The sequence below is a fragment of the Camelus ferus genome, chromosome 14, assembly GCF_009834535.1.
Source record: "Camelus ferus isolate YT-003-E chromosome 14, BCGSAC_Cfer_1.0, whole genome shotgun sequence".
Taxonomy (NCBI): domain Eukaryota; kingdom Metazoa; phylum Chordata; class Mammalia; order Artiodactyla; family Camelidae; genus Camelus; species Camelus ferus.
The window spans coordinates 44,614,706-44,626,994 of NC_045709.1; positions in this window are offsets into that span (position 1 = coordinate 44,614,706).

Genomic DNA, 12,289 nt, shown 5'->3' on the forward strand with positions numbered 1-12,289 from the left:
TAAAAAGGGAGAACAAAATGCATTTTGGGAATTTTACATATCAGAAAATGGATTTTCATGCTTGAATGAATATTTCTCTGTATTAAAATAGCAGATTGTGAAACATTTTGTCTAAGAATGAGGATTGCTTTGCATTGTTGTCTTCTAGTTTTTCTATTAGAAACTGCAACATCACTCTTCTTGATTTTTGCATGGAATCCATTATTTCCTTTCCTTGATCCCTCTCTTAATATGTAAGGTCTCCTTACAAGATGTAATCAGACCCTCCATCCTTTTTAAAGCATTATTTATTACATTTCTTCCTTTCATTATGTTTATTCTCTAAAATACCTTAGTCTTTATGGTGATGTTACAACAGAAAGCATCTTACTTTCTGTCACTCTTACTGTCAAGCAGTTTATTACATCGTGTCAAGTGAAAGACTCCTATAAATACTTGTTTTTCCTAAATATATTAATATTCTCCAATGCTGCTGTCTCCTATCCCTTTCCATTTATACCGATAATTATTTATGATCTTGTTTGTGTCCTTAGGAAAGACTGTACTAAATGCCTATGTTTAAAATGCTAAGTTTTACCAGAAGTCATATGAAGGCATCTTCGCAATTAAAATGTATTATCCCAGTTCCATATTTTTGATATTCATAGTATCTTTATTGTCTTCTCAGCATCTCAACTGTTCATTGGGGAGGAAACATTTTTTTTTCTGTTTTCCCACACTTAATATTTATTTAGCATATATAAACACTTTTGTTACTATCATCATTAGTGGTAGCATCTTGAACACTTAATATGTACAAACAGATTTGTAAAATGTTTTAAGTTAAACTTTGTTTCTAAACTATGTGAAATATTTATATGCTCCAGAGTTAAAAATGTAAAATAAGATTTATTAAAAAGTTTAGATTTTATTCCTGGCCTTACTTCATGTTTATTTCCTCGGATTATAGGCACATATTTTGTTATTTTTTTTAAAACAAAAGCATTCATTCATATTTTACACCTTTCTAACGCAATAGGTGAGTATGCATACTTTTCTGAACCATGCTTTTTTCACCCACATTACATTATACATATTGTTATATACTATATAATTAAAATATAAATAGATACACATATACTTGTGTGTATGTCTATATAAAGAGATATTCATATCATGAAATCATATACTTTTACATATATTTATTTAATCTTCATCACAATCCAATGGAATAGGAATGATTTTCATTTCCATTTTACATACGGGGAAACAAGCACAAAATTTTAGTAAATTGTATGGAATCATAAAGGTACTAAGTAGTGGATCTGGGATATATACCTAATCTAGATCCAAAGTCAATGTTCTTAAGAGATTTGCTATAAAATTTAATGAATAAAGCAATAAATAAAAGGTTTTTCATGATCTATTCTTGAGTACATATTTATATAATAATTTTTAATCCCTTCCAGTTTTAGATTTTTAAAGTGTGAATTCTTGTTTTCTAAGGACCTCTTTACGGTAACAGTTTTCTGAATCAGTGCTTATCAAATATATGGTTGGAATCAAAGCACAAGTCAAGCAAACACCATGCCTGCTATAAGCCCAGAGATACTTACGTATATAAAATGTATCTATCTTCTATCCTTATCTATATCTGTATCTATATTTACAGCTATACGTGTAATGAGAGTATGACATAATGTGTAAGCATGGCAACACATGGAATCTCTTAATTGAAATGGTTAGACTTCTGATGCTGAGGTGCCCCCAGTATATCCCCATATCAAAACTAATGTCCTAAGTTTAGCACTAAGCTCCAATGATCTGAATAAACTTCTCATTTTAATGCAACATGAGTTGCATTGAAACGCTAAAATTCTGGTATACCTTTGTATAGACAAATACAAAAAATTCAGATTTGCTTCTACCTTCTTGTGTTCCTGATCTTGTGTTAATTCTCTTATATGTTCATTGCATTGCTTGTTTGTAAGAACTTTAGACTGAACTGTTATTCTTACTAAATTTTTATCCTACCCTGCTGTTTGTGGTCTGGCCTACTTCAGCTCTCCACTCTCAGCAGGCAATGTAAAACAAGTGAAATACTTCTTGCTGTGGCCACCATTCATGATCAGGGTTTCTTTTTAGGGGTACTACTACTTTGAACTTCACATATTCAAAAATGCATTACCTGAGTGCTGTAGCATTTATCATTCTGCATGTCAAGATTTATGGGACTCGCTTGGCATTTTCTGCTTTAGCTCACTGCTCTAGAACAAAATCACCTTAGAGCCTGACCCAAAGCTTACAGTTGAGTAGACCTGTCATCTCTTCCTAGGAACAAACCTTCCCCTCAATAATCTATGGCACCTGCCTGGCAAGCTCTCTCTTATTCCCATTTATTCCTTGGCATAATAACTCTTTGATTTGAAACTTTGTGAATTACTACTGCACTGGATACAACCATGTTTTTACAGGAACATTGGGAGAAAAAAAAAAACTGGCATTACACTCAAATAATAAATCAAAATCATAAGTCAGGAATGAGAGAGGACATCAAAAGCACTTTCAGGAGGAGTAATTCTCTACAACCGCCTGGAGAAAATGTAAAATCTGATCTCTAGCTCTAGATTTTGTTGTGTTTATTAACTAGATTATAAAGTATAATACATTTTTAAGCCATTTAAAGAAAAGTAGGAAGTGCTAAATTAATAATAGTAAATATGACAAAGAAACTTAAATCAGAATAATATAACAACACAGCCGAACCTCTGGGGCTCCTTCTACTCCTTTCTTCCTGCACTCAGGCAAAAATTCCTAAACCATCTGCTTATTATACATTTATCAATTTTGTTTGTAAGTGTTAGGCATTTTAGAAATTGTGTTGTGCATAAACTAAATCTCAGATGATATTCCACTGATAGATGTATGTTTCCACAAAAAGGATTTCTCTCTGGCTCACAGATAATTTTCAACTGCACTGTCTTCATTCATACATAAAACTACAGGTTTGTGATAACTTGATTATACATCTATCGTCTAAAATCATATTCTTGGAACTTTATCTATTCATCATGAAAAATTCAAATTCGTTCATTTCCATAATAATTTGAGCAGATCTTCTCTGTACAGATTTTTATCATTTGGTCCTCTGATATCTTCCATATCTTCTAGGAGTAGAAATATAAAAATATTAAAGAAGTATTACAGTAATATGACACTTGATATATACAATGACTGATACTACAAAAAAAAATGAAATAAGCATAGGGAAATATCAGTGATGTTAAGTAAAAATATGATAAATACTGATTAAATAGGAAGTAATGAAATAAAACTTCAGTTTGTTTTACTATTTTTTCCAAACTATAAATTTTATTGAATTATTTATAATTTTATATTAGGAAGGTTGCTTTTCATAAGAGATGTGAAGGTAGAATCAGATATACTTACTCCAAATTTCTAAATAAGATTTTGAGTTCTGGAAACTCAAATTTAAGGCACATCCAAATAAGGTAACAACTAAGAAGTATTCTGAGCAGCAGACTGCATTAGAAGGGAAGCACTGATTGTCAGTTAGATTGGTTCTGATCCCAGTGTCATTGCCTACTAGAGCCATGTATCCTTTATGTAAAAAGAGGATAAAGATTGTTACAAGAACCAGCTTGGATAATACACATAAATCTTCTAGACAAGGTATAAATTCAGGCTCTCTCTTTTCCTCCTAAAAATAAACAAACAAAAAACCAAACCTCCCTGTGAAATTTTATTCCACATTACACTAAACTGTCAGTCTTTGTTGAGTATACTTGGTTTTCTACTAAGACTCCTTTATAAGAAAGTTTATTTAAGAAGGCATATATTTACTTACACTACATGCTTTTTGTTAACTAACCAGAGTCTATAACATAGGTTGCCACATCCTAGCAGTCAAAATACTGAATACTCATTGCCAACAAATGAGACTGAATCTTGTATTTAAACAGTATTGCTTGCTCATGTTTTTTTTCACCAACTTGATGCTAATCCATCATTCAACTCAACTGCACCAGAAATATAATATTATACTGTGTTTTATTATTGGAAACACATTGAATTATTTTAAAGAAAATAATCAGTAGCATGTAACTTTTTACATATGGAATATAGAAATGAATCATCAGCCGTTTTCATCATAGTTGAATATTTAATCTAACTTTAACTCTCAGTCATTAAAAAAGAAAAAACTTTTGCAATACGGCCCTCCATTGTTTCTTTTTTTTTTAACTAAAGATCTTTACCTCAGAAATCATTCCCAGTATATGTTGAAGATAAACAATTTATTGTAGAGATTAGTTAAATATTTTAGGAAGTAGACGTTAAATTAAAAATCTGTATTTAAATAAAACCAAAAATAATTGTAATGAATATTTCCAAATTCTAATAAAATATTTAATTTTTTTTACAGTTTTTATTTCCCAGACTCTACCACAAATGTCTAAGTTGAGAGACTGAAATCTTTGAGAGTTTTTGTGCTAAAAGAAAAAAACATAACATTCAATTTATAAGGAGTTCAGCTATTGTATAAAGCAAGTACACTGACATGGTTTACTTAGAGAATATAGTAAAATTTATAGTGAAAAAATAATCAATTCAGTTAATAATATCTAAAATAACATAATATAAACAAATTTCCCCCAAATTATACTTTTTTCCTTATTGTCATTATAATAAAATTATTAACATTATAAGCATAGAAGTTTTGTTCATATAGATATTAACATAAGTTTTATTATATATTATATATATTCATAACAATAATTCTCAACTAAATGAAATCTTATTTTTCAGGATTTCAGATATATCTCTTTTATTTTACTTATAATACAACTGTTGGGAAGATGAAATAATGATTCAATTTATTAACAACTAAATGAGACTTTCAAGAAACTGTAAATGAATACTAATAGTAACAAATTAGAATATTGAAATATTTGAAAACTCATGAAATATTTAATATCTGATTCTTAATAGAATATATTTTTGTCATTCAAAAGTATCTGTTAATAAAGTAAAACAAAATAGCTCAATATTTTATCTCAGTACTCTTTACTACTGCAGATCTCCTTTTATCAGCTGTATTTATCAGCGAGAGTTATTAGATAATTTGTGTGTTAACAAATGGATAACAAGAAAATAGAATGGCTTTGATTAGAAAGAGTTCAAAAGCATATTCGCCAGCTTCACAGCAAAAGAAAACATTAAAATAAAAGTGAGAAAAATATGCAAATTCAAAATCTGAGGTTGGTAAGTTAAGCATGCTTTACCGAACTAAAGAAAAGTTTACTATGAATAGACATCAGGCACAATTTTTCAGGCACAAAAGCACCCAAGCTCTTTAAAATTGGATAGACTGCAAAGATATGCATGAAATCAAACACCCACACATTTCTCATTGCTGCAGTCCTACTCAGAAAAGATGTGGGTTAGGCAGCAGGTTCCCAGTAGGATATTTAATAATTTAATAAGCTTGACCCTTTATACTACTGAACCCTCTGGGGACAGGACTAGTCCAGAGAAAAATTGTATGTTGATGCTGAATATACTCAGCTAGTCTTAATTGTAAGTGAGTGAATCACATTTCACTGCTTTTTGTTTGTTTAAATTGGTTAATTTCCATGGAGAAATGCAGAGCTCAGCAATTCTTGCAGCATGATTTTTTTTTCTAATGTAATGAAAGAAGCCAACTTTTCACACTCTAGAGGAAACTCCTTGATCCATAGCAAAACACATTAGTGTTTTGAAGTTTCAACTGTGTTTTGCTGAAATGTATTCTCTTGGGAGCCAGTATACTCTGATATTGTGGCATAAGCTTAATATTACTATCGCAAAACATCCATTTTTGTTTCTACTATAGGAGTAGCAATTTTATTGTGAATCTCCCTTGCTCTCGCCATCACCTCTATCAACCAGTATGGATGCCTTGTTCAAAAATCATTGGTCCTGCAATGGTCTCACCTCCTCTCCAAATCAACAGTGCTTTCTTCCTTGTTAAATTATTCTTACCAGTTTCCAAATACACTACAGTCTCTGCTAAATATAATAAAAAAGAAACAAATCTTCCTTTGATCTCAAATCTTCCTATCTCCCTAATTCTTTGCCTGATAACAAGTATTCTCAAGAGGTATTTGTTTTATGATTTAAAGATTCTTTTGATGGCAAGACATAGCACAATGACACTAATGTCATTTGAGTAGATGAAAGACAAAACCCTTTGTTACTTGCAGTTCTCAAGGAGAGAAAGCTGCCACTCAGAGCCACAAAGGGGTTTGACCCCAAGACAAGGCACCAGTAATCTGGAGCTGTAGGGGCAGTTTATGTATGGAAAGAGAATAGTGTAATACCGTTGTGTTCTTTCTTTTTCTAAATGATGCCTTGACCTAGTTTTGAGGCACTGATTAGAGGTCTGTCAATTCCCCTTGAGAGGGTGAGCAAATCTATAACCAACAACTTTCTTTATTTCTTTTTCACATTTTTGGGCCACCCTAATTACCCTGGGACCAGGTGCCAGACAACTACGGACAGCCTCTATTCCTCAGAACCCACAGAATTACTTGCATTAACCAATCGACAAAGAACCCATGAAATGCAGCTAATCCCACCCCTCTTTCTATAAGTTTGTTTTCTATGTCTGTGAGTCTGCTTCTGTTTTGTAAATAAGTTCATTTGTGTCTTTTCTTTTTTAGATTCCACGTATAAGTAGTATCATACGGTATTTTCTTTCTCTTGCTTACTTCACTTAGAATGACAATCTCCTTTATATAGTAATCTAGTACATATTATTTAGTAATATAGTTATTCCCAAGTGTTTGGTTCTTTAATGATATTGCCTCATTGTTAATGACATTCAAATTTTCCTTTACAATAATAGTGTTTAATTAACTGATAATCAATAAGATAATTTTTGGTTTTAAATTGATTAAAAAATGGTATAAGCCAATGTTATCTCAATTTTAATTAATTAATTAATTAGTTTATAAACCTCATATTCTAATTTCCTCACAATAATAGACCAATGTCTACACTCACCTAAAGCAATGTAGAAAGTTTGGAAGACATTAAGATACTACAATGTATGATAAAGGCATCAGTAATGTTACATAATCTTTACCTTGCCATATGTGGGAGAAAATTAGACAAAGGATGATATTATATATATGTATAATAAAATTTGTCTTTCTCTCTAGTAGAGAACATACATTGTATAAATGTTATTCTATAGTATATGAACTATGTTGCATATAGAAACTAGGTTTGAAAAGAAAGATGAGTTTGGTGTTTGAGGTACTTTATTCTAATGATAATAGGAATGTCCAGTGCTAAAATATGCATACAGAGTACATTCAGTAAAATTTTTAAGGTATTTATTGCATCATATTTTTAAAGTGGCTGCTATATTTCAGTTCCAAATTCTAAATTAATTACATAATCTGCTACATATTATCCCAAATTTTAAAAATCCATATTGTAAATCATGTTTTTAAATTGTTTAAAACTGAACATTCATATAATTGGTCAGTAGGGCAAAACTGTCCTACAATGAGCTCAACAGTTAAATTTTTATTATTTGTTGGAAAAAGTTTCATTTTAACATCTACTTTGCTTTGAAAAGTACAAGTCAACCTAGGCCTTCCTAGGTTTAAGTCCCATTGGTTTTGATGGAAAGCTTCAGCTTTCAAAACATGTACTCTGAAGCAAACACTATATTTTCTCTAGTCTGTAGAGAAAATAAGCAAACGTAAATTAAGGTCAGAAACTGTGTCTTTGCTGCATCCTTTTTTTTTTTTTCTGTGATGTCCAACATATTATAGATCCTTGATGAATAATAAATCATGGTGATGACAAAATCCTAAACTGTCTCATTCTTTAAATCACCAAACTATGAAATTTTATCATTTACACATGATGTTAAAATAGCTGGAAAAAAAAGAAAATCTTTTATATTTCCTTAGGTCATTTTGAAAAAGCAAAACAATTGTTGTACATGACAGCCTCCCATCTATCTGTGTGTTTAATAAAGCCAAATGTGATGAAGACTAATGTACCATACTGATGTTTGCAGAATTTCATTAATGTATTTCCAAGACTATCATAACTCACTCACCTCTGTTGAGTTTATGAGCCATGGGTTTTGCTCCAGCACATAAAATCAGCTTGCCTAACACAATGCAGAGACTAATAATATCAAAGATGAAACTTCCTTATATTTTGAAACAAGGTGACTCATTTATTCCCCCCTCCCCAGTGCAGTAGGACAATGGAGTCATTTAAATTAGCACTGAAATTAAAAACTTACACAAAGTCACTAAGTGATAGTAACTTGTCTTTCATAAAAAAAATCTAATATTCTTTGATCACGAAATTCAGAATGCTATAGCAAAGCAATGCAATTTATCAGTTTAATATTCATAAAGTCTCCTTATTGTATAAATTATTATCCATTTCTCCTGCTGTATGGAATAAATATTGTTTAAATTCTCAAACAGCTTTTAGTAATAAATAATAAATAAATAAAAACAATTACTCATCTTTATACCCCAAGTGATGATATAGACAGAATTTAAGGAAGATATTTATTGAATATACAGCATTCGTCTTTTTTTATTATTACATTGAATCAAATAATAGGATCAACTAAAGGATATTTTCATAGGCTGTCTATTTCACTCTAATCAACCACCTTTGATAATTCTATTAGATTTGCATTGTTGCTGTTCCCATAAGAAAATAAAATTATCAAGTGTGTTTATACCCATAAGCCTATTAAATAAAGAAACAATTGAATAAACTAAAAAGCAATCAGTACAAAATCTACAGAGATCTTCTCTGTTCTCTTATAATAACCCTTCCCTTCTACCCCTTCCTAGACTCCATTCGCTCCTCTCCTGCCTCACTGGACTTCCTCTTTTGCTTCATTATGTCCAATCCGTTCTCCTTCAGATCTAATGTCCTTTCTTCCCATTCTGTTGGGAAAGCACAAATACAGTTTTTGCATGACTGCCTCCTTGTGATCTTATTGATCTCAGGTTATTTTAGTCTGATGTAGGTGGGAGAAAAGAAATCTTTCATCCACTTTCAAGTACTAGACTAAGGTCAGTGTATTTTTATAGATTTTAGCCCAAATAACATGGAATACTCGGAAAAAATAATTATGTTTCAGCAGTTCAAGTCTTACTTTACTGCTTAAAAACTGTGTAACATCATAATTTGGGTAAATCACTGAATCAGTTAAAACATTTAGCATCAGCTATTAAATGTAATGCTTATACTTACACTACCAAACATACATTTTTGGACAAGTATCTGATATTAAATGTATGAATTAACAGAGATGTTCCACCTAGGAGTTTTCCCCCTTCAATGTCCATGATGGTCTTCAAAGATGCTCAAATTGTCAAAAGGTGGGATGAACAGAAGATGCCACTAATCAATATAGGCAAGCAGTTCAGATACTTGCAAAATACAAAAGCAAGTAACTATTTTCCTAACATGTCCGTATTTTAAATTCCAATGACATATTAAATTGATTTAGATTTATTGATAACTGTATTGAATCTATAATATTCCAACTAATGCACACATAAGTAATAGATATTTTCTGTAATTATTTTACTCATTATCACACAATAAAAGGAATTTAAGAATGCATCACTATGAACAATGCAACTAATTGTTAGAAAGTTAACTAGGATTTGAAAACATGGGAAAAAGAATATAAAAAGCAACAAGACAGTTTCCTTAGTCCTATATGAATGGGTCTCTCAAATTCCTTAGTGAAGAGATGTATGGTTACTTCTTTACAGATTGCCTTTGGTTCTTATGTTTATATTAATTGTAAAGTTGTGCTGAATATATTTCAGCAAAATCCATTTGCATTTTTAAATCATAATATTAAAAACATTTGTAGCTTAGAAAAGTTTCAAAATTAATTACAAAATCAAGATTAAAGAAATTAAAAATTATTAATATATTAAAATAAGCTTTTCCTCTCTTAAGATTTAAATTAAAAGAATTTCTTTTATATTTTAAGCATGTCACACAACTCGTAACATCATGGACAAGGAGAATGATAAATTAAAATACATGAAATTAGCAGCATAATAATTTAAAATAATGCACAAAGAAAATACCCAAATGAAAATAGAAAATATGAGCAACACAACCCACAACTAAAATACCAATTTTCTAAATATAGTTATAATTCTTAAAAGTCAATAATAAAGGGAACAAAAGTTGGTCTAAAGTGGACAAAATAAATGAACAGGTAGCCAATAGCAAAAGAGAGAAAAAACGGAAATATTCTCCACATTCCTCATAATTTAGTGAAATATAATTTAAGTAATACTGTGATAAATATTTCTACTTGCCAATTTCTTTAAAAAACCAACAAGTTTTATAATGCAAGACATAGATGAACTTGATGTGAAAATAGGAACTTTATTTATAAAGTGGAAGTTTGCATATTGAGCAACTACTTTGGAAGACAATTTGATAATTTCTAGTAGTTTTAGTCATGAAACATTTTTGAGTACCTCTTTGTCCGAGACATTTTAAGCCAAGAAACTACATCAGAAGAAAATCATGAACATGCCAAACCTCATGTATATTATATTCCAGGGATGAGAGAGGGGTGATAAATAAATTTGTGAGTCAAAAGTACATTTCGTTAGATGGTGATATGCTATAGGGAAACATAAAGCAAGGAGAGGGCTGGCACTAGGGTGAAAGGATTGTCACAGTGAGAGTTAGATTTGGTTAAAAATTTCGAGAACGTGAGCAAGTTGCATGGATATCAGGAGGGAAAGCCTCAGTGTTTAAAGGAAGGGCCTAAGTAAAGACCCTAAATGTGGAGCTGTCCGCAATTTTTTTAGGACGAACAAGAATTCCAGTGCGTTCTTGCAGAGAAAAACAGTGTGGAGGAGACTCCACAAAAAAATTAAAAATAGAACAACCAGATGATTCAACAGCCGTCTTCTAGGTATATATCCAAAGGAAATGAAATCACTGTCTCAAAGAGATATATGCACCTCCATGTGTTTTGCAGCATTAGTCACAATAGCCAAGACAGGGAAACAACCTAAGTGCCCATTGCTGGATAATATATATGTATATATATACACAATTCGATATTTTTTCAGCCATTAAAAAGAAGGACAGTCTCACAGTATGTGACAACATAGATGAAACTTGAGAGGAATATGCTAATCAATGGAATAAGTGAGACAGGGAAAGACAAATACTGGACGATGTCACTTATAAGTAGAAATGAAAAGTACCAAACTCCTAGAAGGAGAGAGTAGGCTGGTGGTTTCCAGAGGCAGGGAGGTGGGGGAAATAGGTGAAGGTGGTCAAAGTTAAAATCTTCCAGTTATAATAATATGAATACATTATGAGGATCTAATGTATATTATAGTGACTATAATTAACAACATTGTATTCTATATTTGCAAGTTGCTAAGAGAACAGATCTTAGTTCTTAATATGCACACACAAATGATAAATATGGCAGGTGACGAGTGGGTTAACATCATTATGGTCATCATTTCACAATATAAACATATCTCAAATTACCACATTGTACACCTTAAACTTTTACAATGTTTTATGTCAACTCTATTCTCAATAAAATTTTAAGTTTATTATAGTGCAGATGACCTGGACTCATATAAACACTGGTGTATTTCAGTGTTTTGTTCTTGATCCTCTTCTCAGTTCATGTTACTCATTTTTTGAACAATTTAGCAGGTAGGGGTATAGGTCAGTGGTAGAGCACATGCTTAGTGTGCACAAGGCTCTGGGTTAAATCCCCAGTGCCTGTGTTAAAGAGGGGGGAGAAAAAATTAAATCAATTTTCATGGTTTTGACGACAATCTATATGTGAAAATATAGATATAGATATCTTAAATAAATTCGTAAGTTGAGTCAAACTAGGATTTTACATGACAATATCTCTCCTCTTCCAAATAACAGCAAAAACAACAAAAACATTTATTCTGCAGACTTCTTAGTGCAACCTAGAAATCTGATACTCAGTGAGGATATGTGATGTTCTAAAACATCATACAATTTACAAATATTGTACAATTTACAAATATTACAGATATTTGTAAATCTCACATGTTTTTATACCCAGTCCTGAGCACATTCCATTCTGTCATACCTCATCAGGTTTAGCCCTATGCTAGGCAGAATTCTGATATGACTACCAAGATCCCTGCCTCCTCATGCTCACACTCTGCATTGTCCCTTGGAACTGAATATATGATGAATTTCA